The sequence below is a fragment of the Oncorhynchus gorbuscha genome, linkage group LG25, assembly GCF_021184085.1.
Source record: "Oncorhynchus gorbuscha isolate QuinsamMale2020 ecotype Even-year linkage group LG25, OgorEven_v1.0, whole genome shotgun sequence".
Classification (NCBI taxonomy): domain Eukaryota; kingdom Metazoa; phylum Chordata; class Actinopteri; order Salmoniformes; family Salmonidae; genus Oncorhynchus; species Oncorhynchus gorbuscha.
Window position 1 is genome coordinate 39,088,750 of NC_060197.1, and position 26,136 is coordinate 39,114,885.

The window sequence follows — 26,136 nt, forward strand, 5'->3', positions numbered from 1 at the left end:
TACCAGCTAATTCCATTCTAGCACTTTTTGAATTACATATTAAACAATGAAGCTACTTTTAGCATGGCAACCTGAAAGTCACTACAATGGAGAATTGCAGTTGTGTGTGTGTACTGAAATTCATATTTGGATTTTGAATTCAATTAGGTTTTGTGATACATGCCAAATACATCATTATTTTCAGTCATCTGCCAGACAATGGTCTAGACACGTAATCCTTAAGTAGCGGTCAGGCTAAGAATTAGGACATTGTCCAAAATCAGTCCAATGATATATGCACTGATCTGAGAGTGTGATACGGTCATTGAACAGGGCCTGTATTCACAAAGCGTCTGGAGTGCTGAGTGCATTTTAGATCACAGTAAATAAGATTACATGGGCGGGGGGGATCTGATCCAAGATCAGCTCTCCAGGACCCTGACCTATGTGGAATCTCTCATGACTAAACTGACCCATTGTCCTTCCTTCACTTCTCCCTCCCTCCTGTCGTTGTGGCAGGGAGCTGCTGACCTTGAGTGAGTATTTATAGTGTGGTGACGCCGCAGACAGGGAGCAGGGTACCCGACACTACTCAGGGGGAGACCGAACAGACAGAGAAACAGGGAGGATCTGTAGGTTGAAATCAAACCTCACTGAATGGGTTTCCTCAAGTGGAGGATGATAACCACTCAGGTCATCAATTAGCTGTTGAGGATGCTGTTGATTGGCTAATGGCCTGGTAGGAAGTCAGCCCTCATGGTGCTTCAGACCCATCCTGATGAATCCGATTTCATGAGTCAATCACCAGGATAGAAACATGTAGCAGATCAAGCTCTAACATTGAGTCAATGAGGAACCAAGTGCTCAAAAAACTCTTGTTTATAGACCTGTAAACACCATCATACACAATGGATGGTTTCATCATTAGATCTGATGCATCTGGATTGACTAAAACTAGTAGTCCGACGACCCATCCACACCGCTCCGGCCAATTGCCACACCCTCTAGTGTTTATTTTCCACACGATTCAGGATGAGTGGTTAGGCAATGAAACCATAGCCAGTTCACCAGTTCAATTAATCTGATGATGAACCTTTCCACGCCTTTTATCTACAATAAGTAATCCAAAAATCACCAAACACTTGTCATGTTTTCATTTCAACACATTTTATTTACATATTCCCCAAATACAACTTAAATACCATTTATGCTTCATCTGCTTCCATCACGTTTACCTCTTCAGTTCAGTCCATCTTCATTTCAACAGTCTTTCCAATGATTATCCTTTTAGACTTTTCCATAGTTCACCCTGCCCTCTATCTCACCCCCCAGGGGCAGGCTCAGTCGACGGGCCCCTGAAAGATGAGTTTGATGTGCCCGTGCTCGCCCGTCAGCCAGGTGCCACAGAAGGGGCATGCGGCGTGGAAGGCGTGTGTGCCGTGCGGCAGCGGGATCTGGCTCCAGCCCGCCACTGTCTTTTCAGAACACACGTGGCCACAGGGGCAGAAGGCGTGCGTCGGGGGGCCCGCGTCCAGGTACAGCCCGCCCTCACAGCCCAGCCACAGGGGCACGTAGGGGCCCACGCGCCGGCACATGGGGCACTCCCTTTCCCCGGTGCTCGCCGGAGCCGTCCCTCCGGGGCCCACGTTATGGCCCTTGTCTTTCCGGTAGCCCCAGTTGTGGTAGCCGTGGACGTGACCACAGTTGACATAGACCCAGGGCTGCTTCTTGTCCACAATCTCTCGCCGGGCCAGGCTGGGGAAGGCCAGGGTGTTGAAACCCACGGGGCACTGGGGCCGTGCGGCATTCAGCTCCTGGCGGAGGGTCTCCAGCTGCTTGAGGGTGGGGGTGCGGCGCAGGCCCGACGGGGTGCGCCACAGAAGGGTTGCGCCGCACAGGTCGATCAGAGAGCCGTCCTGCAGGGTGTTGGACTCGTTCTCCACCTGGGGAGGAGGGGAGGGGGGAGGACGGGAGAGTGAGGAAGGATAGGGGGAGGATTAGTAAACAAGCCCAGAAAATACTGTAACTGACAAACCCATAACTATTTGCATATGTTGTTTCCTTTTTCGGTGTTTGTAAATGTATTCCCCTTCCCAACAACCACTTGATGGCACTGTGATCATCCCATAGACATTAATGCCATGATTCACATACCATCAACAGTCTAATCAAATGATTCACATACCATCAACAATCTAATCAAATGATTCACATACCATCAACAGTCTAATCAAATGATTCACATACCATCAACAGTCTAATCAAATGATTCACATACCATCAACAGTCTAATCAAATGATTCACATACCATCAACAATCTAATCAAATGTTCACATACCATCAAAATCTAATCAAATGATTCACATACCATCAATTGTCTAATCAAAATCAAATGATTCACATACCATCAACAATCTAATCAAATGATAATAATACCATCAGTAGTCTAATCAAATGATTCACATACCATCAGGAGTCTAATCAAATGATTCACATAACATCAAAAATCTAATCAATTGATTCCAGTAGTCCTGATAATCAGACAGGTTTGAGGCTTTATCCCCCCCCCCCCCCTTACCACTGATGACCCCCCTCTCACCAATGTTCCCCTCTGCTGGGCCGAGCGTGTCTCCCGCAGGGCAAAGACGTTCCCACACACCGAGATCTCCCGCCACACGCCCGGCGCCGGCTCAGACACAAACTCCCCCGCCGGGTGCATCACCAGCACGCCATTGGTGGTCAGGCCGTCCATCAAGCCGTCCGATGTCCGCCATTTGGCAGCCCGCTCCTGAGAGACCCACCCCCGCACACAAAGAGACAGACAAAGAGCCAAGGTAAGGGATAGTGATGATAGAGGCAGATAGAGAGATCAAGAGGGGAGGGAGGTAGAGCGAGAAAGAGGGTGGAAGAGAAAAAAAGAAAGAGGGGGCAAATAGAGAAAGAGGGGGAGAAAAAAACAGCTAACATTGCTTTTTTGTACTTCTATATTTAGCACAGAGTAGGACTGCTATACTGAGATGCACACACACACACACACACACACACACACACACACACACACACACACACACACACACACACACACACACACACACACACACACACACACACACACACACACACACACACACACACACACACACACACACACATTGCAGGGCATTCAATCCCTCCAGCGGCTGTGTTCTCTGATATTCTGTCAGTGGACATAGAATTCAAAGCAGTCACGACTGCAAGCCATTCAACCAGTATTATTGTATAAGCTTTACAGTAAATGTACGTCCTTATATTTTTTACAAATCCCCCCTCTCTCTTTCCATCCCTCTCTCTCTTTCCATCCCTCTCTCTCCACCTCCACACTAGCAGTGTGCCAAGCCGCCTGCCTGACCCCGCTTTCTGCCAAGGACATTGTGTGTGCCAGTTATAGTATAGAGGAGGTTATTCAGCCTGCGTTTCATTGACAGCAGCTAGCAGCTCTTCAGCTATTATTCAGTTCTCTAGCTGTATGTTTAGCATAGCCGTGCACCGACGACATGCTACGAAGCTGAGATGAGTTATTAAAGTCTCTATAGTTGGGTTAGGTTAGTCATCTGGATGTTATGTCACAATTATGTCATGACTTGGTAACATTGTCCTTGTGGGTTGACTTTTTAGTGTCACGTCACACTATAATTGTCATCAACGTCATCATTTTGTGTTAGCTGGAAGGCAGGGCAGGAGGCAAGATCAGGTGGGACCATTCTAGCCAATGCAAGGGCAGATACGGGTGTGAACAACAGGCACAATGGGCACAAACCTAACCACTATGAAACTTATATTTGATCCAATAAGCCACACATAGCAAATATGCCATATATTTTTTCTCAACCAAATTCGACACGCTCTCAAATTCCTCGCTTGGTGAGCAAAAAATATATTTTAAAAAATAAAAAGATTTTGGACTCAGCTTTCCCTCTCGCTTCTCTGGCTGTAGTCAGTTAAACCATTTTCAGAATAAACAATGCCTTCTTGTGTGATATTCACTAAAACACATATAATGTATCACAACTGCATGTATCATAATTAATAACTGCATTTGGTGTATTAACTATCCTGTCATTGGTCACTGTTGGCACAGTATGCAGTATTCATCCCCAGGACAAACTTTTTTTTAAAACATTACCTCCTTCCTTTATCCAATCCAATATGGCCGCCCTTCCTGCCCCTCATAATCAAGTGCTAGTGGAGGTCAGTGGCAGTACAGTGTGTCTGACTATGACTCTGGGGCTGGGGAGTACTGATGAGTACTGCTGGACTCCTGCCTCCAATGTCTTCCACAATGACAATGCCCCCCCCCTCTCTTTTCCTCCCTCCCCCCCACTGGCCTCCCTGTCTCTCCCCTTGCCAACTCTCTGTCTCTCCGTTTACAAATGATTCTTGCAGAACCCCTTCAATAGCTCATTCCATGGTATGGGAGAGAGGAGAGGGGAGGGGGAGAACTGAGTGTCTCTGCCAGGAATGGATCAAAAGCTTATTTTGTCAATGAGCAAGCAACCCCCCCCCCCCCACTTCATGACACTGGACCACTGCACTGTGATTTTGTGCCAGTCGATTGTTGTGTTTGCTGATTGGAGCGGTTTTCAGCAAACTCACACACACACACATAGACAGACACAAGTGTTTGCACACACACATAACATGCATTCATATCAATTTAATCACAGCTCCTTGACTCCCACAATTCCCATTTCCCTGCAGTGTGTGTGTGTGTGTGTGTGTGTGTGTGTGTGTGTGTGTGTGTGTGTGTGTGTGTGTGTGTGTGTGTGTGTGTGTGTGTGTGTGTGTGTGTGTGTGTGTGTGTGTGTGTGTCTAGCATCCAACAATGCTGTCATAAATCCAATCCATTAAAAGAGTTGTGGCCCTTAGAGCCTGACAAAGCAAATGCGGCTTGGCCGTCCCGGACGTGTGTTTATTGATCATTACCGTTGATAGTACTGTTGATCTTTAAACAAAGTGCAGGCGCGGGCTGTTTCTGTGGCTGGGAGCTGGGCCAACCGTGAGAAGCCCTAAGCACTAAGGCGAAAAAGATGCCCAACACCAGAGGAGTGTGTGTGTATGTGTGTTTGCTACGTGTGCTCCCTCTCTGGCCTCTAGGTCATCAGGCTGCTCGTTATGGTGCACGCCAATCACCATCGTTACGCGCACCTGTGCGTCATCAGACTCACCTGGAGTCCATCACTTCCCTGATTACCTTCCCTATATATGTCCCTCCCGTTGGTTCCTTCCCCAGGCCTGATTGGTTCCCTATATATGTCACTCCCGTTGGTTCCTTCCCCAGGCCTGATTGGTTCCCTATATATGTCACTCCCGTTGGTTCATTCCCCAGGCCTGATTGGTTCCCTATATATGTCACTCCCGTTGGTTCCTTCCCCAGGCCTGATTGGTTCCCTATATATGTCACTCCCGTTGGTTCCTTCCCCAGGCCTGATTGGTTCCCTATATATGTCACTCCCGTTGGTTCCTTCCTCAGGCCTGATTGGTTCCCTATATATGTCACTCCCGTTGGTTCCTTCCTCAGGCCTGATTGGTTCCCTATATATGTCACTCCCGTTGGTTCCTTCCCCAGGCCTGATTGGTTCCCTATATATGTCACTCCCGTTGGTTCCTTCCCCAGGCCTGATTGGTTCCCTATATATGTCACTCCCGTTGGTTCCTTCCCCAGGCCTGATTGGTTCCCTATATATGTCACTCCCGTTGGTTCCTTCCCCAGGCCTGATTGGTTCCCTATATATGTCACTCCCGTTGGTTCCTTCCCCAGGCCTGATTGGTTCCCTATATATGTCACTCCCGTTGGTTCCTTCCCCAGGCCTGATTGGTTCCCTATATATGTCACTCCCGTTGGTTCCTTCCCCAGGCCTGATTGGTTCCCTATATATGTCACTCCCGTTGGTTCCTTCCCCAGGCCTGATTGGTTCCCTATATATGTCACTCCCGTTGGTTCCTTCCCCAGGCCTGATTGGTTCCCTATATATGTCACTCCCGTTGGTTCCTTCCCCAGGCCTGATTGGTTCCCTATATATGTCACTCCCGTTGGTTCCTTCCCCAGGCTTCATTGTTTCTGTTTCATGTCTGTGTGCTGTTAGTGATTCTTGGTTTGTATTATGTTGCATTTAAAATACCCACTCCCTGAACTTACTTCCCGACTCTCAGCGCACATTGTTACAATGTCAGTGGAGGCTGCTGTGAGAACAGCTCATAATAATGACTGGAACGGAGTGAATGGAATGGTGCATTTGATACAATTCCACTCCAGCCATTACCACGTGCCCATCCTCCCCAATTAAGGTGCCACCAACCTCCTGTGGAGACCAAAGGTGTTTGTGTTTAAGATGGGGACAACAGAGTGCTAATGGGTTTGTCCAGTACAGAAGGCTGTGTATGAATGCATACCTCGACAAAACATTCCCAAGAAGCAGATCACAGGGTGACGATTCACACAACAACTCCTCCACACCACACCACCACTTCCGCCCTGATTCGTCTCCACAGTATATCACACATAACGATGACATCAACGGGGTGTGATGTCGCCCATGCTGTCACTCACACTGTAGTCGTCACCGCGATGACTCACCCCCAGGAAGATGTTTTTGGAGGAGTCGAAGCCGGCGGCGTAGATGCGGGCCGTGTACGGGGCGTTGCGTTCGCACATGATACGGCACGCATAGCGGGATATTGTGCTCTGGACCGACTGCCCTCCTCCTCCGCCCCCTCGCCCACCGCACCCTGGCCCTGCCCCCTGGCCACGCACCCTGGCCCTGCCCCCTGGCCCTGCCCCCCACCACCACTGGTGCTGCTGCCTGCCGTGTCCGTCACCACAAAGTCAATCATGTTCTCTGTAGAACGCCCGATCTGTCGAGGGAGATAGAACATAAGTGATAGAACATAGGAGTTAGAACATAGGAGATAGAACATAAGTGATGGTTCATAGAATTATACAATAAGGTACAGCAGAATATAGTGGAGTAGTGTAGAGCAGTGTAGAGCAGTGTGGAGCAGTGTGGAGCAGTGTGGAGTAGAGTGGCGCAGTGTCGAGTAGAGTGGAGCAGTGTAGAGTGGAGTAGAGTGGAATAGTATGGAGTAGGGTGGAGTAGAGTTGAGTAGTGTGGAGTAGTGTGGAGTAGAGTGGAGCAGTGTGGAGTAGAGTGGAGCAGTGTTGAGTAGAGTGGAGCAGGGTGGAGTAGTGTGTAGTAGAGTGGAGTAGAGTGGAGTGGTGTAGAGCAGTGTGGAGTAGAGTGGAGTAGGGTGGAGTAGAGTGGAGCAGTGTGGAGTAGAGTGGAGTAGGGTGGAGTAGAGTGGAGCAGAGTGGAAAAGAGTGAAGCAGAGTGGAGTAGTGTGGAGTGGAGTGGTGTAGAGTAGAGTGGAGTAGAGTGGAGCAGAGTGGAGCAGTGTGGAGTAGAGTGGAGCAGTGTAGAGTAGAGTGGAGTAGGGTGGAGTAGTGGACTAGTGGGTAGTAAGGTGGAGTAGGGTGGAGTAAAGTGGAGTAGAGTGGAGCAGAGTAGAGTAGTGTGGAGTAGAGTGGAGCAGTGTGGAGCAGAGTGGAGCAGTGTGGAGTAGAGTGGAGCAGTGTGGAGTAGTGTGGAGTAGAGTGGAGCAGTGTGGAGTAGAGTGGAGCAGTGTTGAGTAGAGTGGAGCAGGGTGGAGTAGTGTGTAGTAGAGTGGAGTAGAGTGAAGTGGTGTAGAGCAGTGTGGAGTAGAGTGGAGCAGTGTGGAGTAGAGTGGAGTAGGGTGGAGTAGAGTGGAGCAGTGTGGAGTAGAGTGGAGTAGTGTGGAGTAGGGTGGAGTAGAGTGGAGCAGAGTGGAGAAGAGTGAAGCAGAGTGGAGTAGTGTGGAGTGGTGGGTAGTAAGGTGGAGTAGGGTGGAGTAAAGTGGAGTAGAGTGGAGTATTGTGTAGTAGGGTGGAGTAGGGTGGAGTAGAGTAGAGTAGTGTGGAGTAGTGTGGAGTAGAGTGGAGCAGTGTGGAGCAGAGTGGAGCAGAGTGGAGTAGTGTGGAGTAGTGTGGAGTAGGGTGGAGTAGAGTGGAGTAGTGTGGAGTAGAGTGGAGCAGTGTTGAGTAGAGTGGAGCAGGGTGTAGCATGGTGGAGCTTAGATGGAGGAGTGTGTAGCAGTGTGGAGCAGTGTGGAGTAGGTTGGAGTAGGGTGGAGTAGGGTGGAGTAGGTTGGAGTAGGGTGGAGTAGGGTGGAGCAGTGTGGAGTAGAGTGGAGTAAGATGGAGTAGTGTGTAGCAGGGTGGAGTAGGGTGTAGCAGGGTGGAGTAAGATGGAGGAGTGTGTAGCAGTGTGGAGCAGTGTGGAGTAGGTTGGAGTAGGGTGGAGTGGGGTGGAGTAGGTTGGAGTAGGGTGGAGTAGGGTGGAGCAGTGTGGAGTAGAGTGGAGTAAGATGGAGTAGTGTGTAGCAGGGTGGAGTAGGGTGGAGTAGTGTGGAGTAGGGTGTAGCATTGTGGAGTAAGATGGAGTAGTGTGTAGCAGGGTGGAGTAGGGTGTAGCAGGGTGGAGTAAGATGGAGGAGTGTGTAGCAGTGTGGAGCAGTGTGGAGTAGGTTGGAGTAGGGTGGAGTAGGTTGGAGTAGGGTGGAGTAGGGTGGAGCAGTGTGGAGTAGAGTGGAGTAAGATGGAGTAGTGTGTAGCAGGGTGGAGTAGGGTGTAGCAGGGTGGAGTAAGATGGAGTAGTTTGTAGCAGGGTGGAGTGGGGTGGAGTAGGTGGAGTAGGGTGTAGCATTGTGGAGTAGAGTGGAGTAGGGTATAGCAGTGTGGAGTAAGGTGGAGTAGGGTGAAGCAGTGGGGAGTAGTGTGGAGTAGGGTGTAGCAGTGTGGAGTAGGGTATAGTAGGGTGTAGCAGGGTGTAGCAGTGTGGAGTAGGGTGGAGTAGTGTGGAGTAGGGTGTAGCAGTGTAGAGTAGAGTGGAGTAGTGTGGAGTAGGGTGTAGCAGTGTAGAGTAGAGTGGAGTAGTGTGGAGTAGAGTGAAGCAGAGTGGAGTAGTGTGGAGTGGAGTGGTGTAGAGTAGAGTGGAGTAGAGTGGAGCAGAGTGGAGCAGTGTGGAGTAGAGTGGAGCAGTGTAGAGTAGAGTGGAGTAGGGTGGAGTAGTGGACTAGTGGGTAGTAAGGTGGAGTAGGGTGGAGTAAAGTGGAGTAGAGTGGAGCAGAGTAGAGTAGTGTGGAGTAGAGTGGAGCAGTGTGGAGCAGAGTGGAGCAGTGTGGAGTAGAGTGGAGCAGTGTGGAGTAGTGTGGAGTGGAGCAGTGTGGAGTAGAGTGGAGCAGTGTTGAGTAGAGTGGAGCAGGGTGGAGTAGTGTGTAGTAGAGTGGAGTAGAGTGAAGTGGTGTAGAGCAGTGTGGAGTAGAGTGGAGCAGTGTGGAGTAGAGTGGAGTAGGGTGGAGTAGAGTGGAGCAGTGTGGAGTAGAGTGGAGTAGTGTGGAGTAGGGTGGAGTAGAGTGGAGTAGAGTGGAGCAGAGTGGAAAAGAGTGAAGCAGAGTGGAGTAGTGTGGAGTGGAGTGGTGTAGAGTAGAGTGGAGTAGAGTGGAGCAGAGTGGAGCAGTGTGGAGTAGAGTGGAGTAGGGTGGAGTAGTGGACTAGTGGGTAGTAAGGTGGAGTAGGGTGGAGTAAAGTGGAGTAGAGTGGAGCAGAGTAGAGTAGTGTGGAGTAGAGTGGAGCAGTGTGGAGTAGAGTGGAGCAGTGTAGAGTAGAGTGGAGTAGGGTGGAGTAGTGGACTAGTGGGTAGTAAGGTGGAGTAGGGTGGAGTAAAGTGGAGTAGAGTGGAGCAGAGTAGAGTAGTGTGGAGTAGAGTGGAGCAGTGTGGAGCAGAGTGGAGCAGTGTGGAGTAGAGTGGAGCAGTGTGGAGTAGTGTGGAGTAGAGTGGAGCAGTGTGGAGTAGAGTGGAGCAGTGTTGAGTAGAGTGGAGCAGGGTGGAGTAGTGTGTAGTAGAGTGGAGTAGAGTGAAGTGGTGTAGAGCAGTGTGGAGTAGAGTGGAGCAGTGTGGAGTAGAGTGGAGTAGGGTGGAGTAGAGTGGAGCAGTGTGGAGTAGAGTGGAGTAGTGTGGAGTAGGGTGGAGTAGAGTGGAGCAGAGTGGAGAAGAGTGAAGCAGAGTGGAGTAGTGTGGAGTGGTGGGTAGTAAGGTGGAGTAGGGTGGAGTAAAGTGGAGTAGAGTGGAGTATTGTGTAGTAGGGTGGAGTAGGGTGGAGTAGAGTAGAGTAGTGTGGAGTAGTGTGGAGTAGAGTGGAGCAGTGTGGAGCAGAGTGGAGCAGAGTGGAGTAGTGTGGAGTAGTGTGGAGTAGGGTGGAGTAGAGTGGAGTAGTGTGGAGTAGAGTGGAGCAGTGTTGAGTAGAGTGGAGCAGGGTGTAGCATGGTGGAGCTTAGATGGAGGAGTGTGTAGCAGTGTGGAGCAGTGTGGAGTAGGTTGGAGTAGGGTGGAGTAGGGTGGAGTAGGTTGGAGTAGGGTGGAGTAGGGTGGAGCAGTGTGGAGTAGAGTGGAGTAAGATGGAGTAGTGTGTAGCAGGGTGGAGTAGGGTGTAGCAGGGTGGAGTAAGATGGAGGAGTGTGTAGCAGTGTGGAGCAGTGTGGAGTAGGTTGGAGTAGGGTGGAGTGGGGTGGAGTAGGTTGGAGTAGGGTGGAGTAGGGTGGAGCAGTGTGGAGTAGAGTGGAGTAAGATGGAGTAGTGTGTAGCAGGGTGGAGTAGGGTGGAGTAGGGTGTAGCATTGTGGAGTAGAGTGGAGTAAGATGGAGTAGTGTGTAGCAGGGTGGAGTAGGGTGTAGCAGGGTGGAGTAAGATGGAGGAGTGTGTAGCAGTGTGGAGCAGTGTGGAGTAGGTTGGAGTAGGGTGGAGTAGGTTGGAGTAGGGTGGAGTAGGGTGGAGCAGTGTGGAGTAGAGTGGAGTAAGATGGAGTAGTGTGTAGCAGGGTGGAGTAGGGTGTAGCAGGGTGGAGTAAGATGGAGTAGTTTGTAGCAGGGTGGAGTGGGGTGGAGTAGGTGGAGTAGGGTGTAGCATTGTGGAGTAGAGTGGAGTAGGGTATAGCAGTGTGGAGTAAGGTGGAGTAGGGTGAAGCAGTGGGGAGTAGTGTGGAGTAGGGTGTAGCAGTGTGGAGTAGGGTATAGTAGGGTGTAGCAGGGTGTAGCAGTGTGGAGTAGGGTGGAGTAGTGTGGAGTAGGGTGTAGCAGTGTAGAGTAGAGTGGAGTAGTGTGGAGTAGGGTGTAGCAGTGTAGAGTAGAGTGGAGTAGTGTGGAGTAGAGTGGAGTAGTGTGGAGTAGTGTGACAGTAGTGTGTAGCAGGATGTAGCAGTGTGGAGTAGGTTGGAGTAGTGTGGAGTAGGTTGTAGCAGTGTAGAGTAGAGTGGAGTAGTGTGGAGTAGTGTGGAGTAGGGTGGAATAGGTTGGAGTAGTGTGGAGTAGAGTGGAGTAGTGTGGAGTAGGGTGGAGTAGGGTGTAGCAGGGTGGATTAAGATGGAGTAGTTTGTAGTAGTGTGGAGTAGGTTGGAGTAGGGTAGGGTGGAGTAGGGAGGAGTAGGGTGGAGTAGGGGGGAGTAGGGAGGAGTAGGGTGGAGTAGGGTGTAGCAGGGTGGATTAAGATGGAGTAGTTTGTAGTAGTGTGGAGTAGGTTGGAGTAGGGTGGAGTAGGGTGGAGTAGGGAGGAGTAGGGTGGAGTAGGGAGGGGAGTAGGGTGGAGTAGGGAGGAGTAGGGTGGTGTAGGGAGGAGTAGGGTGTAGTAGGGAGGAGTAGGGTGGTGTAGGGAGGAGTAGGGTGGAGTAGGGAGGAGTAGAGTCGGAGCAGAGTGGAGCAGTGTGGAGTAGAGTGGAGCAGTGTGGAGTAGAGTGGAGTAGAGTGGAGTAGTGTGGAGTAGTGTGGAGTAGAGTGGAGTAGGGTGGAGTAGAGTGGAGTAGGGTGGAGTAGGGTGGAGTAGAGTAGAGTAGAGTGGAGTAGTGTGGAGTAGAGTGGAGTAGGGTGGAGTAGAGTGGAGTAGTGTGGAAGTAGAGTGGAGTAGTGTGGAGTAGAGTGGAGTAGTGTGGAGTAGTGTGGAGTAGGGTGGAGTGGGGTGGAGTAGGTTGGAGTATGTTGGAGTAGGGTGGAGTAGGGTGGAGTAGGGTGTAGCAGTGTGGAGTAGTGTTGAGTAGGGTGTATAATGGTGGAGTAAGATGGAGTAGTTTGTAGCAGGGTGGAGTGGGGCGGAGTAGGGTGGAGTGGGGTGGAGTAGGATGGAGTAGGGTGGAGTAGGGTGGAGCAGTGTGGAGTAGAGTGGAGTAAGATGGAGTAGGGTGTAGCAGGGTGGAGTAGGGTGTAGCAGGGTGGAGTAAGATGGAGTAGTGTGGAGTAGAGTGGAGTAGGGTATAGCAGTGTGGAGTAGAGTGGAGTAGGGTATAGCAGTGTGGAGTAGGGTATAGTAGGGTGTAGCAGTGTGTAGCAGTGTGGAGTAGGGTGTAGCAGGGTGTTGCAGTGTGGAGTAGAGTGGAGTAGGGTATAGCAGTGTGGAGTAGGGTATAGTAGGGTGTAGCAGTGTGGAATAGGGTGGAGTAGTGTGGAGTAGGGTGTAGCAGGGTGTAGCAGGGTGTAGCAGTGTGTAGTATTGTGTAGCAGGGTGTAGCAGTGTGGAGTAGGGTATAGTAGGGTGGAGCAGGGTGTAGCAGTGTGGAGTAGGGTATAGTAGGGTGTAGCAGTGTGGAGTAGGGTGGAGTAGTGTGGAGTAGGGTGGAGTAGGTTGGAGTAGGGTGGTGTAGGGAGAAGTAGGGAGGAGTAGGGAGGAGTAGGTTGGAGTAGGGAGGTGTAGGGTGGAGTAGGGAGGAGTAGGGAGGAGTAGGGTGGTGTAGGGAGGAGTAGGGAGGAGTAGGGTGGTGTAGGGAGGAGTAGGGTGGAGTAGGGAGGAGTAGGGTGGTGTAGGGAGGAGTAGGGTGGAGTAGGGTGGAGTTGGGAGGAGTAGGGAGGAGTAGGGTGGAGTAGAGTGGAGTTGGGAGGAGTAGGGAGGAGTAGGGTGGTGTAGGGAGGAGTAGGGTGGAGTAGGGAGGAGTAGGGAGGTGTAGGGTGGAGTAGGGAGGTGTAGGGTCATGAATAGAATAAAATGTATATGAGTGGAAATATGTCATTAGAGAGGAGGGAGGTACAAAGACCCAATTCCATTTCAATCCCACTGAAGTCATGATATTGTCTGGGGCACAGTGGACAAATGCCCACAACATTTCATTAAACAAGCCTGTCCCAAGCCCAATTTCTCTTCAAAAAGTTCAATTTCCTATCAGCTCCCTGCCAGGCTGCCAGGAGATAAAATGTCAGCCTCATCACAGCCCCTGGTTGGAGAGAGAGCTGACAGAGGAACAGATGGGCTCACTGCAGCCTTGGAGCATTCCAGCCCTGCAGCCTGCAGCCCCTCCAATCCATTCAGTCTGCAGGAGTTGGGACTCCACATTCATCACAGGGATAAGAGAGATAGATATCGGATGGGAGGAGAGGAGAGAGAAAGGAGGACAGGAGAGGAGAGGAGAGGGGAGAGAAAGGAGGGGAGGAGAGGAGAGGAGAGGGGAGAGAAAGGAGGGGAGGACAGGAGAGGAGAGGGGAGAGAAAGGAGGGGAGGGCAGGAGAGGACAGGGGAGAGAAAGGAGAGGAGGACAGGAGAGGAGAGGGGAGAGAAAGGAGGGGAGGACAGGAGAGGAGAGGGGAGAGAAAAGAGGGGAGGACAGGAGAGGAGCAGACACCAACCACCACAGTCTTCTCCTGACTCTGCATTTCTAACAATCCCTATGGCATCTGCCAACAAATGGCATTCTCCGTGAACTGTGACATCTGCTCACAGTGAGTGTGTAGGTAGACTGGTTCCAGGTCAGTTTGTGCCATACAGCCAACTCCTACAGCCGTTGTTATGCTATAAAGTACAAACTGAACTAGGACCAGGCTAGCTTGTAGGCAAGAACAGGGGAGTCTGCAATAAGGCTGTGACTGTGTTGATCCCAAATGGCATCACATAGGGTCATACTCTGTTGTGAGTTTCTAGGTCCTTGTTTTGCTGAAGCGTTGGGGCTCTGGCTGAGTTGGCATGTCATGTTAAAGATGACTCACCTGAAACATGTCTGTGTTGCTGTCATGGGTGTATTCTACAATGACCGAGTGACTCCTGGACAAGGTGTAGGAGATGCTGTGCTGGCTTTTGTTGCTGAGAGCCTGTCGATGCAGAACACACACATACACCGGAACCAGGTCATATAGCCAGCTACTTAGGAAAGGGCATTCCTGTTTGGAAATGTTTTCGTACCACACATGGTAAGAGTTAATAAACATAGTCCTTTATATGTACTACTCATTCCTGCAGTACACATTTTATAGACAGTGTTTAATACCGTGGAGGCCTGTATAATTATAATGTGACCTCTCACCTTTGACACCAGAGGGGTAGAGACATTGTGGATGACATCAGGTTTGACCCCGTTGGCTTTGGGTCTCTTGTAGAGGGCCAGGCGACTTCTCCTCCGTCCCTTGTCCCCATTGGCCAAGGAACCATTGTGCCTGAGTACATTCAGTTGGGATTGAGGCTTGCAGTTTTATCCTATTATATATAGTGGGATCTACACAATTAAAACATGTGACAGTCTTCTCACTGGGCACAGACGTCATTTCAACTTTTAGTGTTGATTTACATCTCGTTGAGTTGTCAACTAATGTGAATTATATGTGAAATCAACCAAAACAATGACCACGTCATTGGATTTAGTTTAAAAGTTGGGTGAACATCATCACATAGATTTTTGGGTTGTTGAATTGACGTGAAAACAATGTTGATTCAACCAGTTTTTGGCCAGTGGGTTTAGTTTTGGCGCAAATGATTCCTTTAAACCTGGACCAAATGTACTGAATCTCAATCCATAATCCTTGGGTTCTAAGGGGAATATTCCTCATTTAGGTTAGTCTGAGTAAATTCTATTAGCTGTCTATGTCATGATTGGATATGGATCACAAAATGTCTGCAGCTGGCAATACACTGTTAAAGCCGCCTCAAATCTATTGACACACCAGTGCGCCAAAGTAACATAATAAAAAAATCCCTCAATTTAAGCTGGAGACATGTCAGTGACATTCCTCATCTACAGCGGTACGACCCCCAACCGTTTGGCCTACAAACTAATGTGGCCCCACTGTGGAAAGGGGACATTCTCATGAACACGATAGTGGTGGATCTCTGTCTCTCTCATTGAGGGTTTCATTTTCCTATTCTGCCCCATGGCTCCGTATTTTATTGACATCCTTATAAAGTAGGTAGGATGAATAGTGTTTTCAAATCATGTTTTAAGGTACACACAAGTCTATTGTACACACAACCACTCAGACTTGAAACCCCATATAAAATATGCTTTCTTAGGGCATGCTGTTTGTCAAACAGTCTGGAATGGGATGAATGGTATGGCAAATGGACCAACTGTTGTACATATCAACCACTAATGAAGACACATGAGCAAACACATACACACACACACACACACAACGTCACAGCCACACACGTACACACATGCACTCACAATCACAACCTTCACCACCACACATCTCCACCACACACATCAGAGGGACAAGGTAGATGACCCACCCTAGAACCATGAGCTCCCCATACTTGATGGGCTCCTTGTCCCCGGTGAAGAGTCCGTCGTGGGGCGTGGAACATGAACCCGGGGGGCTCTTGTTGCAGGACGGGCGCAGCTCCAGAGAGGGTGGGGGACACAGGGCCTCTGAGCTACCCTCCAAAACCATGCCCACCGGCCACAACGTGGGCTCACAGCTGGGAGAGAGAGAAGGGGGAGAGAGAGAAGTGAGGCGAGAGAGAAGTGGGGAGAGAGAGAAGGGGGAGAGAGAGAAGGGGAGAGAGAGAAGGGGGAGAGAGAGAAAGGGGAGAGAGAGAAGGGGAGAGAGAGGGAAGGAGCAGAGAGAGAAGGGGGAGAGAGAGAAGGGAGAGAGAGAAAGGGAGAGAGAGGGAAGGGGCAGAGAGAGAAGGGGGAGAGAGAGAAGGGGAGAGAGAGAAGGGAGAGAGAGAGAGAAGGGGCAGAGAGAGAAGGGGAGAGAGAGAAGTGGAGAGAGAGAAGGGGGAGTGAAGAGAGAAGGGGGGATAGAGAGAAGGGGGAGAGAGAAGGGGAAGAGAGAGAAGGGGGAGAGAGAAGGGGGAAGAGAGAGAGAAGGGGAGAGAGAGAGAGAAGGGGGAAGAGAGAAGGGGAGAGAGAAGGGGAAGAGAGAGAAGGGGAGAGAGAAGGGGGAAGAGTGAGAGAAGGGGAGCGAGAGAGAGAAGGGGGATAGAGAGAAGGGGGAGAGAGAAGGGGAAGAAGAGAGAGAAGGGGAGAGAGAAGGGGGAAGAGAGAGAAGGGGGAGAGAGAAGGGGGAAGAGCGAGAGAAGTGGAGAGAGAGAAGGGGGGAGAGAGAAGGAGAGAGAGAGAGAGGGGAGAGAGAAGGGGAGAGAGAAGGGGAGAGAGAGAGAGAGGGGAGAGAGAAGGGGGAAGAGAGAGAGAAGGGGAGAGAGAGAGAAATAAATGGAGAGAGAAGGGGAGAGAGAAGGGAGAGAGAGAAAATAAATGGAGGAGAAGGGAGAGAGAGAAGGGGAGAGAGAAGGGGAGAGAGAAGGGAGAGAGAAGGGAGAGAGAGAAATAAATGGAGAGAGAAGGGGAGAGAGAAGGGAGAGAGAGAGAAAATAAATGGAGAGAGAAGGGGGAGAGAGAGAAGGGGAGAGAGAAGGGGGAAGAGAGAGTGAAGGTCCTTCTGTAGCTCAGTTGGTAGAGCAAAATATGGGTCTTCCCTCCCTCATGGCATGAGGGGGATGTCAGTTAGTCCTAATGCAAAGGAGCCTCTCAGCGTGCAGCTTGTCAAGTCAGCGCTTTGTAACGCCAGGGTAGTGGGTTCAATCCCGGGACCACCCATACATAGAATGTATGCACACATGACTGTAAGTCGCTTTGGATAAAAGCGTCTGCTAAATGGCATATATACATATATATAAGTGGAGAGAGAGAGAGAAGCAAGACAATCAGTGAAGTGAGAATGATACAACTGTAGACCATCACTGATGTATCATCACAGTATCAAACAGGGTCTTCCCTCCCTCATCCACCTGTCAGGTGTCCTTAGAATGGGACAATGGCATGAAAGGTCTCTAATAACTTCAAATGACTGGCATGAGGGGGGGATGTCAGTTAGTCCTAATGCAAAGGAGCCTCTCAGCGTGACAGCTTGTCAAGTCAGGAAAACAACTCACTTCTTCTTGGCATCCATTACTGACTCAAGCCCCCTGCACCTAAAAGCTAACCAATAGGCTTAATCTATGTAATGCGGCCCTCATCGTAGATGCTGCATTTGTGGTCAGACTCAGACAGTCATCCTGATGTTGTTGCTATACTAGGTCGCCTAATTGTAATTCTGCATTATGTGACTGAACAGAAGTACGGTCTCTTCTTTGCTGACTTGATGCATTTACATTACAGTGTAATTGTGTGAGTCCACGACAGGCAAAACTAATGGGACTGGATTTGGGCCTTGCATTTCCGCACAGGCAGCTAAACAAACGCCTAAATCAACAGCCTCAGTTTGTACCGCATTGTGTATCTGTCTGACATATCTGACCATTGTTCTAAATTAACTTGTGCTTCCTAGAGCTTTTAAAGTTAGCAACCAGATAACCATCAATCAATGTTCTGTCATGTCCGAGATTTTTAACGAGCCCTGTGAGAGTTTCCCAGACTTTCCCTGGGCACCGGGTCCCATCCAAGGGTGGACCCGGTTCAACATGATTGGTTTTCATTCCTTACTAAAGGTTTATGGGTGTCTGGCTGCCCGTGGCACTTCAATGGTTCGATTGGGGGCCCTGTCAAATTAAAACAAGCACTTGGCATTAAATGAATTGGACTAAAAATATATTTTTATGATAGCCTAATGCAATTGTATAATACCACAGGGTCACATTTTTACGTGGGGCTTTACAGTAACAAGCATCATATTTGATGAATTATGAACAGAGGGGAAGAAATGATCTCCTAAACAGTGGGTGTGTTTAGTAAATGACTCACAATATTCATTTACATGTAGATCCTTTGACATTTGCAAATGTCGCTACACAAGTAAAAACAAACCTATCCATTGCTATCTGTGTTGGCAATGAGACAAACACAAATTCCATGCCAATGTTTAATATAAAAACTCTGTTATTCATCAGCAGTGGGCAGGACCACCTATACCACAAACACAATGAAGCCAGTGACATCACACAGCCAGTCTTATAGAATAATGCCTTGTTCCCTATTTATGGACCATGCAGATGGTATATGTCCACAATCAAATTAACATCTTTTTTTATTTTATTTTACCTTTATTTAACCTTTATTTAACCAGGCAAGTCAGTTAAGAACAAATTCTTATTTTCAATGACGGCCTAGGAACAGTACCCTGGTTAACTGCCTGTTCAGGGGAGAACAACAGATTTGTACCTTGTCAGCTCGGGGGTTTGAACTTGCAACCTTCCGGTTACTAGTCCAACGCTCTAACCACTAGGCTACCCTGCCACCCCTGATAGAGTTGGGGTTATAAACGTACCGGAATTCCAACTCTCTAATATGTTATCTTCTCCCAGCAGCACACATACTGTACGTCTGATCATAGGATTGGATTTACTAGAACTGTCCATTTCTATTCTATTTCTATGTGACTGATATCCTAGATAACCTTGAGTGTGTGCTTTCATCCCTCTAAATGAATGGCCAGACCAGACAAAGAGCTTGGGAACTACAGCTGTACCGACGAGTTGTCAATTGCGTCATGATGTGAACATCAGACTTTATTCAATATAAACACGTCTAATCGGAAGCCAGCGGGGAGAATATCCCCTCGTAATCAGATGACAGGATGACATAGAGCAGATTTAGTCAGCCGGTCACCATTTCATTACGGCTCTCCATTGCTATGGCTGGGAGATGGAATGGTAGAGGCATGGGATGGACAGAGCGAATGGACAAGGGGGAGGTAGAAATAGAGAGATAGAGAGAGAGAGAGGGTGAGAGAGAGGGTGAGGGGTTATAGAGAGAAAGAGAAAGAGAAAGAGGGGAGGGGAGAGAAACAAAGAAAAGCAGTGTGACAAGACAGAAAAGGAAAAAACATGGTGGCATGGTGGCATGGATGGATGGAGGAGGAGGAGTGGGAGGAGACGTGGGATGGAGGGGTTCGAGGGCAAGGAGAGGTAGAAGAGAGAAAAGAGAGGTAGAGACATAAAACCTTGTCCTGGTGTGTACAAGACAGACAGACAGACAGACAGACAGACAGACAGACAGACAGACAGACAGACAGACAGACAGACAGACAGACAGACAGACAGACAGACAGACAGACAGACAGACAGACAGACAGACAGACAGACAGACAGACAGACAGACAGACAGACAGACAGACAGAAAGCTTTGTCCTGATGTGTACTAGACAGACAGACAGGCCGACAGAGGGTGGGATTGAGGGAGGGAGAGAGTGTATGTGTATGCATGCATGCGGGTGCAGGGGTTTGGCAGGGTGATGGATTGCTTGTTCTCTGCCATGCACTTTCTAATCAAGCCAACGCCACAACCTGGGGGTGGAGAGAGAGAGAGAGAGAGAGAGAGAGAGAGAGAGAGAGAGAGATGGTGGGGGGTTATAGAGAGATAGAGAGATAGATAGATAGAGAGAGAGAGAGAGAGAGAGAGAGAGAGAGAGAGAGAGAGAGAGAGAGAGAGAGGAGAGAGAGAGAGAAAGAGGGTGGGGGTTTATAGAGAGAAAGAGGGGAGAGAAACAAAGAAAAGCAGTGTGACAAAGGAAGACAAAGGGAAATGGAATTATAGAGAGAGAGAGAGAGAGAGAGAGAGAGAGAGAGAGAGAGAGAGAGAGAGAGAGAGAGAGAGAGAGAGAGAGAGAGAGAGAGAGAGAGAGAGAGAGAGAGAGAGAGAGAGAGAGAGAAAGATGGGTGCAGCTCTTCCATCTCCATCCATTTATAAATGAACAGAGAGCTAAATATATACACCAGGAAATGATCTCAGGAATAAATTATGAATTCCTCGCAACATTGATCATATTTTTTTCCTCTTTAGCCATTTAAAAAACACATTTTTTATATTCTTCCATATCTGATTTTTTTTGTTGCCACTGTCATATCAGTAGTATACAATTATAGAGGTTGGGATATCAGTAGTATACAATTATAGAGGTTGGGATATCAGTTGAGTTATTGTTTGTGGTTTATCACTCGTAGCAGTGGTTCTGATGTTTGCACAGTAGCGCCACTATCATTGCTTGTAGTATTAGGGTTATTACTGTAGTGCATTCCATGTTATTGCCTAGAGACTGCTCCCTGACGCTGAATATCATAGTGAATAAATCTGAGCTGCTGATGACCATACTGTCGTGGTCTCTCTGACTCCAGAGGCAAAGACGGAAACAAGCCAGGGACTTAGACGTAGTACCTTGCTAAGAAAAGCAAGATGTTGGCATGAGATAAACAGTAAATCTACTGTATGTTGACGGTCATATCTCTACCTCGATTCCTGACTTTGCCCTGTGCCAGCTGATAGAGGCTATCTAACTGTGTGCACAGGCACATGAGAACATACTACGCTATTGGCTCACCTTGTGTTATGGCATTGATTGCCAGTCACTGGTCGGTCATGGTCTATGGTAGTTAAGGAGAGAGAGAAAGACCTGTGTTGTTTACCTGTTATCGAGGCAGACACCAACAAATCCTGATAGCACCGGTGATGTGTACTGTCTGTGATCGACCGGTGTTGTGTACTAATGGCCCTACCTGAGACTGTCTATGATCGACTGGTGTTGTGTACTAATGGCCCTACCTGAGACTGTCTGTGATCGACCGGTGTTGTTTACTAATGGCCCTACCTGAGACTGTCTGTGATCGACCGGTGTTGTGTACTAATGGCCCTACCTGAGACTGTCTGTGATCGACCGGTGTTGTGTACTAATGGCCCTACCTGAGACTGTCTGTGACTGACCAGTGTTGTGTACTAATGGCCCTACCTGAGACTGTCTGTGACTGACCAGTGTTGTGTACTAATGGCCCTACCTGAGACTGTCTGTGATCAACTGGTGTTGTTTACTAATGGCCCTACCAGAGACTGTCTGTGACTGACCAGTGTTGTGTACTAATGGCCCTACCTGAGACTGTCTGTGACTGACCAGTGTTGTGTACTAATGGCCCTACCTGAGACTGTCTGTGATCAACCGGTGTTGTTTACTAATGGCCCTACCTGAGACTGTCTGTGACTGACCGGTGTTGTGTACTAATGGCCATACCCTATCTGGGTATACAGTCAGTGGAGTGGACAGCATAGCACCTCAGAGAGAGAGAGAGAGAGAGAGAGAGAGAGAGAGAGAGAGAGAGAGAGAGAGAGAGAGAGAGAGAGAGAGAGAGAGAAAGTGTGTGTGTGTCTGTTTCTTCTCTCCTTTCATCAAATTTTATGAGGGTTCCACCTAATCAGGTTAGGAAAACCACTCAATGTTCTACACTAGATAATAGAAGGAGACAAATCCTCATTTCACATGAAGCTGACACACAGACTGTAGCAATAGAGGATGCCTTGGAAAACAACAACAACAGTAACATCTATTACCAGGGCCAACATCCATGCCATACTATACCTTAGTCAACGTTCTACCTCTATCCTCTTTCATTGATACCACTATTTATTTCCCTTCAAAGTTGCATTACGGTCTCTTTGTCAGGTCTTTTGAGGTGATACATCTTTGGTTCAAAGTACCTTTTTGCTTGTTTACAGATAGGGATGCAGAATTGCAGCACATTCTCTTCCTTTGAGAATACTCTTTGTCAGGTTCAACTAGGTTCATATCTCAAATGGTTCAACTGGGTTCATATCTCAAATGGTTCAACTGGGTTCATATCTCAAATGGTTCAACTGGGTTCATATCTCAAATGGTTCAACTAGGTTCATATCTCAAATAGTTCAACTGGGTTCATATCTCAAATGGTTCAACTGGGTTCATATCTCAAATGGTTCAATTGGGTTCATATCTCAAATGGTTCAACTGGGTTCATATCTCAAATGGTTCAACTGGGTTCGGACTACACTTGGCCTACGCTCCCCTAAAGACTACATAATATTTTGTTGGTAGGCAATAAAATAAAATAAATCTCCTCTCTATGTTATTGCCACCTCCACCTACCTGCTTGACCCTCTGGCTCTACAGGAAGACACAGGTGGGTCGCTCTGTTACCTCATCACCTCTCCACCTCTACAGGAAGACACAGGTGGGCCATTATGTTATCTCATCACCTCTCCACCTCTACAGGAAGACACAGGTGGGCCATTATGTTATCTCATCACCTCTCCACCTCTACAGGAAGACACAGGTGGGCCATTATGTTACCTCATCACCTCTCCACCTCTACAGGAAGACACAGGTGGGCTGCTCTGTTACCTCATCACCTCTCCACCTCTACAGGAAAGCAAAGGTGGGCTGCTCTGTTACCTCATCACCTCTCCACAGGAAGACACAGGTGGGCTGCTCTGTTACCTCATCACCTCTCCACCTCTACAGGAAAGCAAAGGTGGGCTGCTCTGTTACCTCATCACCTCTCCACCTCTACAGGAAAGCAAAGGTGGGCTGCTCTGTTACCTCATCACCTCTCCACCTCTACAGGAAGACACAGGTGGGACATTGTGTTACCTCATCACATCTCCACCTCTACAGGAAGACACAGGTGGGACATTGTGTTACCTCATCACCTCTCCACCTCTACAGGAAGACACAGGTGGGCTGCTCTGTTACATCATCACCTCTCCACCTCTACAGGAAGACACAGGTGGGACATTGTGTTACCTCATCACCTCTCCACCTCTACAGGAAGACACAGGTGGGCTGCTCTGTTACATCATCACCTCTCCACCTCTACAGGAAGACACAGGTGGGTCGCTCTGTTACCTCATCATCTCTCCACCTCTACAGGAAAGCAAAGGTGGGCTGCTCTGTTACCTCATCACCTCTCCACCTCTACAGGAAGACACAGGTGGGTCGCTCTGTTACCTCATCACCTCTCCACCTCTACAGGAAAGCAAAGGTGGGCTGCTCTGTTACCTCATCACCTCTCCACCTCTACAGGAAGACACAGGTGGGCCATTATGTTATCTCATCACCTCTCCACCTCTACAGGAAGACACAGGTGGGTCGCTCTGTTACCTCATTACCTCTCTACCTCTACCACACACACTCTCCCCAGCCATTGTCCGGGTTAGAGTTTGGCTGGGGTAGGCCGTCATTGTAACTAAGAATTTGTTCTTAACTAACTTGTTGAGTTAAATAAAGGTTAAATCCATTTTTAAAATGATGGTTGTCTTTATTTGCTCTAAGAAGTTGTAAACAGCATTAATGTAGTTGTAAACAGTATTAATTAAGTTGTAAATAGTACTAATTAAGTTGTAAACAGTATTAATATAGTTGTAAACAGTATTAATTAAGTTGTAAATAGTACTAATTAAGTTGTAAACAGTATTAATATAGTTGTAAACAGTATTAATAAAGTTGTAAACCGTATTAATTAAGTTGTAAACAGTATTAATGTAGTTCTAAACAGTGTTAATTAAGTTGTAAAAAGCATTAATGAAGTTGTAAACAGTATTAATGTAGTTCTAAACAGTATTAATGTAGTTCTAAACAGTGTTAATTAAGTTGTAAAAAGCATTAATTAAGTTGTAAACAGTATTAATGTAGTTGTAAACAGTATTAATGTAGTTCTAAACAGTGTTAATTAAGTTGTAAAAAGCATTAATGAAGTTGTAAACAGTATTAATGTAGTTCTAAACAGTATTAATGTAGTTCTAAACAGTATTAATTAAGTTGTAAACAGCATTAATGAAGTTGTAAACAGTATTAATGTAATTCTAAACAGTATTAATTAATTTGTAAACAGTATTAATTCAGTTGTAAACAGCATTAATTAAGTTGTAAACAGTATTAATGAAGTTGTAAACAGCATTAATTAAGTTGTAAATAGCATTAATGTCGTTCTAAACAGTATTAGTGAAGTTCTAAAACGTATTAATGTAGTTGTAAACAGCATTAATGAAGTTGTAAACAGTATTAATGTAGTTGTAAACAGCATTAATTAAGTTGTAAATAGCATTAATGTCGTTCTAAACAGTATTAGTGAAGTTCTAAAACGTATTAATTAAGTTGTAAACAGCATTAATGTAGTTGTACACAGCATTAAGTTGTAAACAGTATTAATTAAGTTGTAAACAGTATTAATTAAGTTGTAAACAGTAGTTGTAAACAGTATTAATAAAGGTGTGAACCTTATTAATTAAGTTGTAAACCATATTAATGTGGTTATAAACAGTATTAATGAAGTTATAGACAGTTTTAATGAAGTTGTATATTTACTCTATAGGAGGAAGAGGAGGAGTAAACAGTGAAGAAGGAGAAACAAAACAGACAGCCTCCCAGTAGGCTCTATTAAGGGCACAACAAGAGAACACTGAGGCCTCTTTAACAAGACTACTGTACGTCATAGGGAATAGGAGACTGGTTATGGTGCTTGAGTTTATTTCTAGATCTATTAAATGTACAGATCAACCTACCTATACAGCTTATCATAAGAACTTCACAATATGTTTGTGTGTTGGACAAGAGGTCCCAAAGGAACCAAACATGCTCAATAATTGTTCTTACATAATATTGACACACTTCCAGGTTCCACACTGTGTACTTGTCCTCCAAAGTATGCGGGAGTTGTGAGCCATCTTGGTCCCCATTATCATCATGCCTGTCTCATCAAGCAGGCCTCCCCAAAGAACAGAATTTGCCACGCACCAATAATCAGAATAAATAAACTGTGCACAAAGCCCGTTGGTTCTGCAATAAGGCTAAGCTAGACATATTTTGATATGTATGTAAAACCAACTAGCTACACACTGATTTGAGCGATGAGAAAATGATCATGGCTGGTTCTGTGCCTTCAACCCGTAGATTGCAGAGGATTGCGTCTCCCTCTGTCACACACAACGGTCGTCTACAATCGCTTTAAGATGCAGTTGTGTTAACAAGGACTAGTCATTTGACTTTAAATAATGACAGCCGTAACCGTATGGAATGATGACATTTCCGTTGGTTATAAATATTGTAGCTATAACCACCTTTGTTTAATGTGCGTATAGGCTTGCTGAAAGAACCATCACTGAAAAAGATATATTAAGCTATATGAAAACATGTTGTTATGTTACTATAACATCAAAAATGTAATTAAATGTTATTACGGTGGAACGTGACGGTCTGTTTATTACATTATCTTTAAACTTAACGAGGTTAGTGTATATTTTAATAGCCTAGCCATTGTAATATGTTGTTCTTTGTTCAACGTTTCTCGGCTCCAAAGCACAGCAGTCTATGAGGCAGGGAAGTACACAAGGGAATCCACTGCACAGACAATACATACTACAATGTAAGACATCACCACGCACGCAAGCACACACGCACGGACAACAAAATAGGCTATCCTATCTCCTAGCATCGTGTCATGAATGTAACACAATAAGAAAAAAGCACACGACCGGCCAATTGACACCACACTTCAGCACCCAAAAACACAATGATGGCCAGTAATTTAACAGGTAGCCAAATGAATCAATAAATACCCGCTGATGTTTTCCGAAGTAGGTCCGTAAATGTTTTTATTCCCTTTTAGATTGTGTCAATCCCCGTGTGGCCTCAATATCGGGCGTCGTGCCGTTGTTAAAAGACCACCTGCTAAGGTAAATTGGATGGAACAACCATTGGACAGGACAGTCGGCATTGCCTCTCCGTTGTCATCGGGTACATGGGAGACTGCGAGATGCTCTTTCCCCCAGGAGACTAATCGTGGTCCAGACACCCGGTTGTCACGCCCATCTCTCTCAGCGCTGCTCTCCTTTGGTGAAAACTCAGTAGTCACACGGATCCACCATCGCCCACATTAATGCGTCTCTGCAGTTGGTCAGGATTCCGCGACTATTGCGTAAGGCCGTCTTCAGATTCGCACAACGTGCTGGCTCCAGCTATCTGCTGATTCCTGAGCGTGGTCCTTCACTGTACAGTAGGTAGGCTACTGTAAAAAAGGCGCGCTTCAGGCAGGTACAGTAGCATGTGTAGATTAGTTTGTGTGAATGAC

The 26,136-nt window shown here is 47.5% G+C and overlaps 1 pseudogene; it reads right to left on the reverse strand.

The window, feature by feature from the left end:
• Positions 1-1,144: 1,144 nt before the first annotated feature.
• Positions 1,145-26,045, reverse strand: LOC124014598 (annotated as a pseudogene).
• Positions 26,046-26,136: the final 91 nt, after the last annotated feature.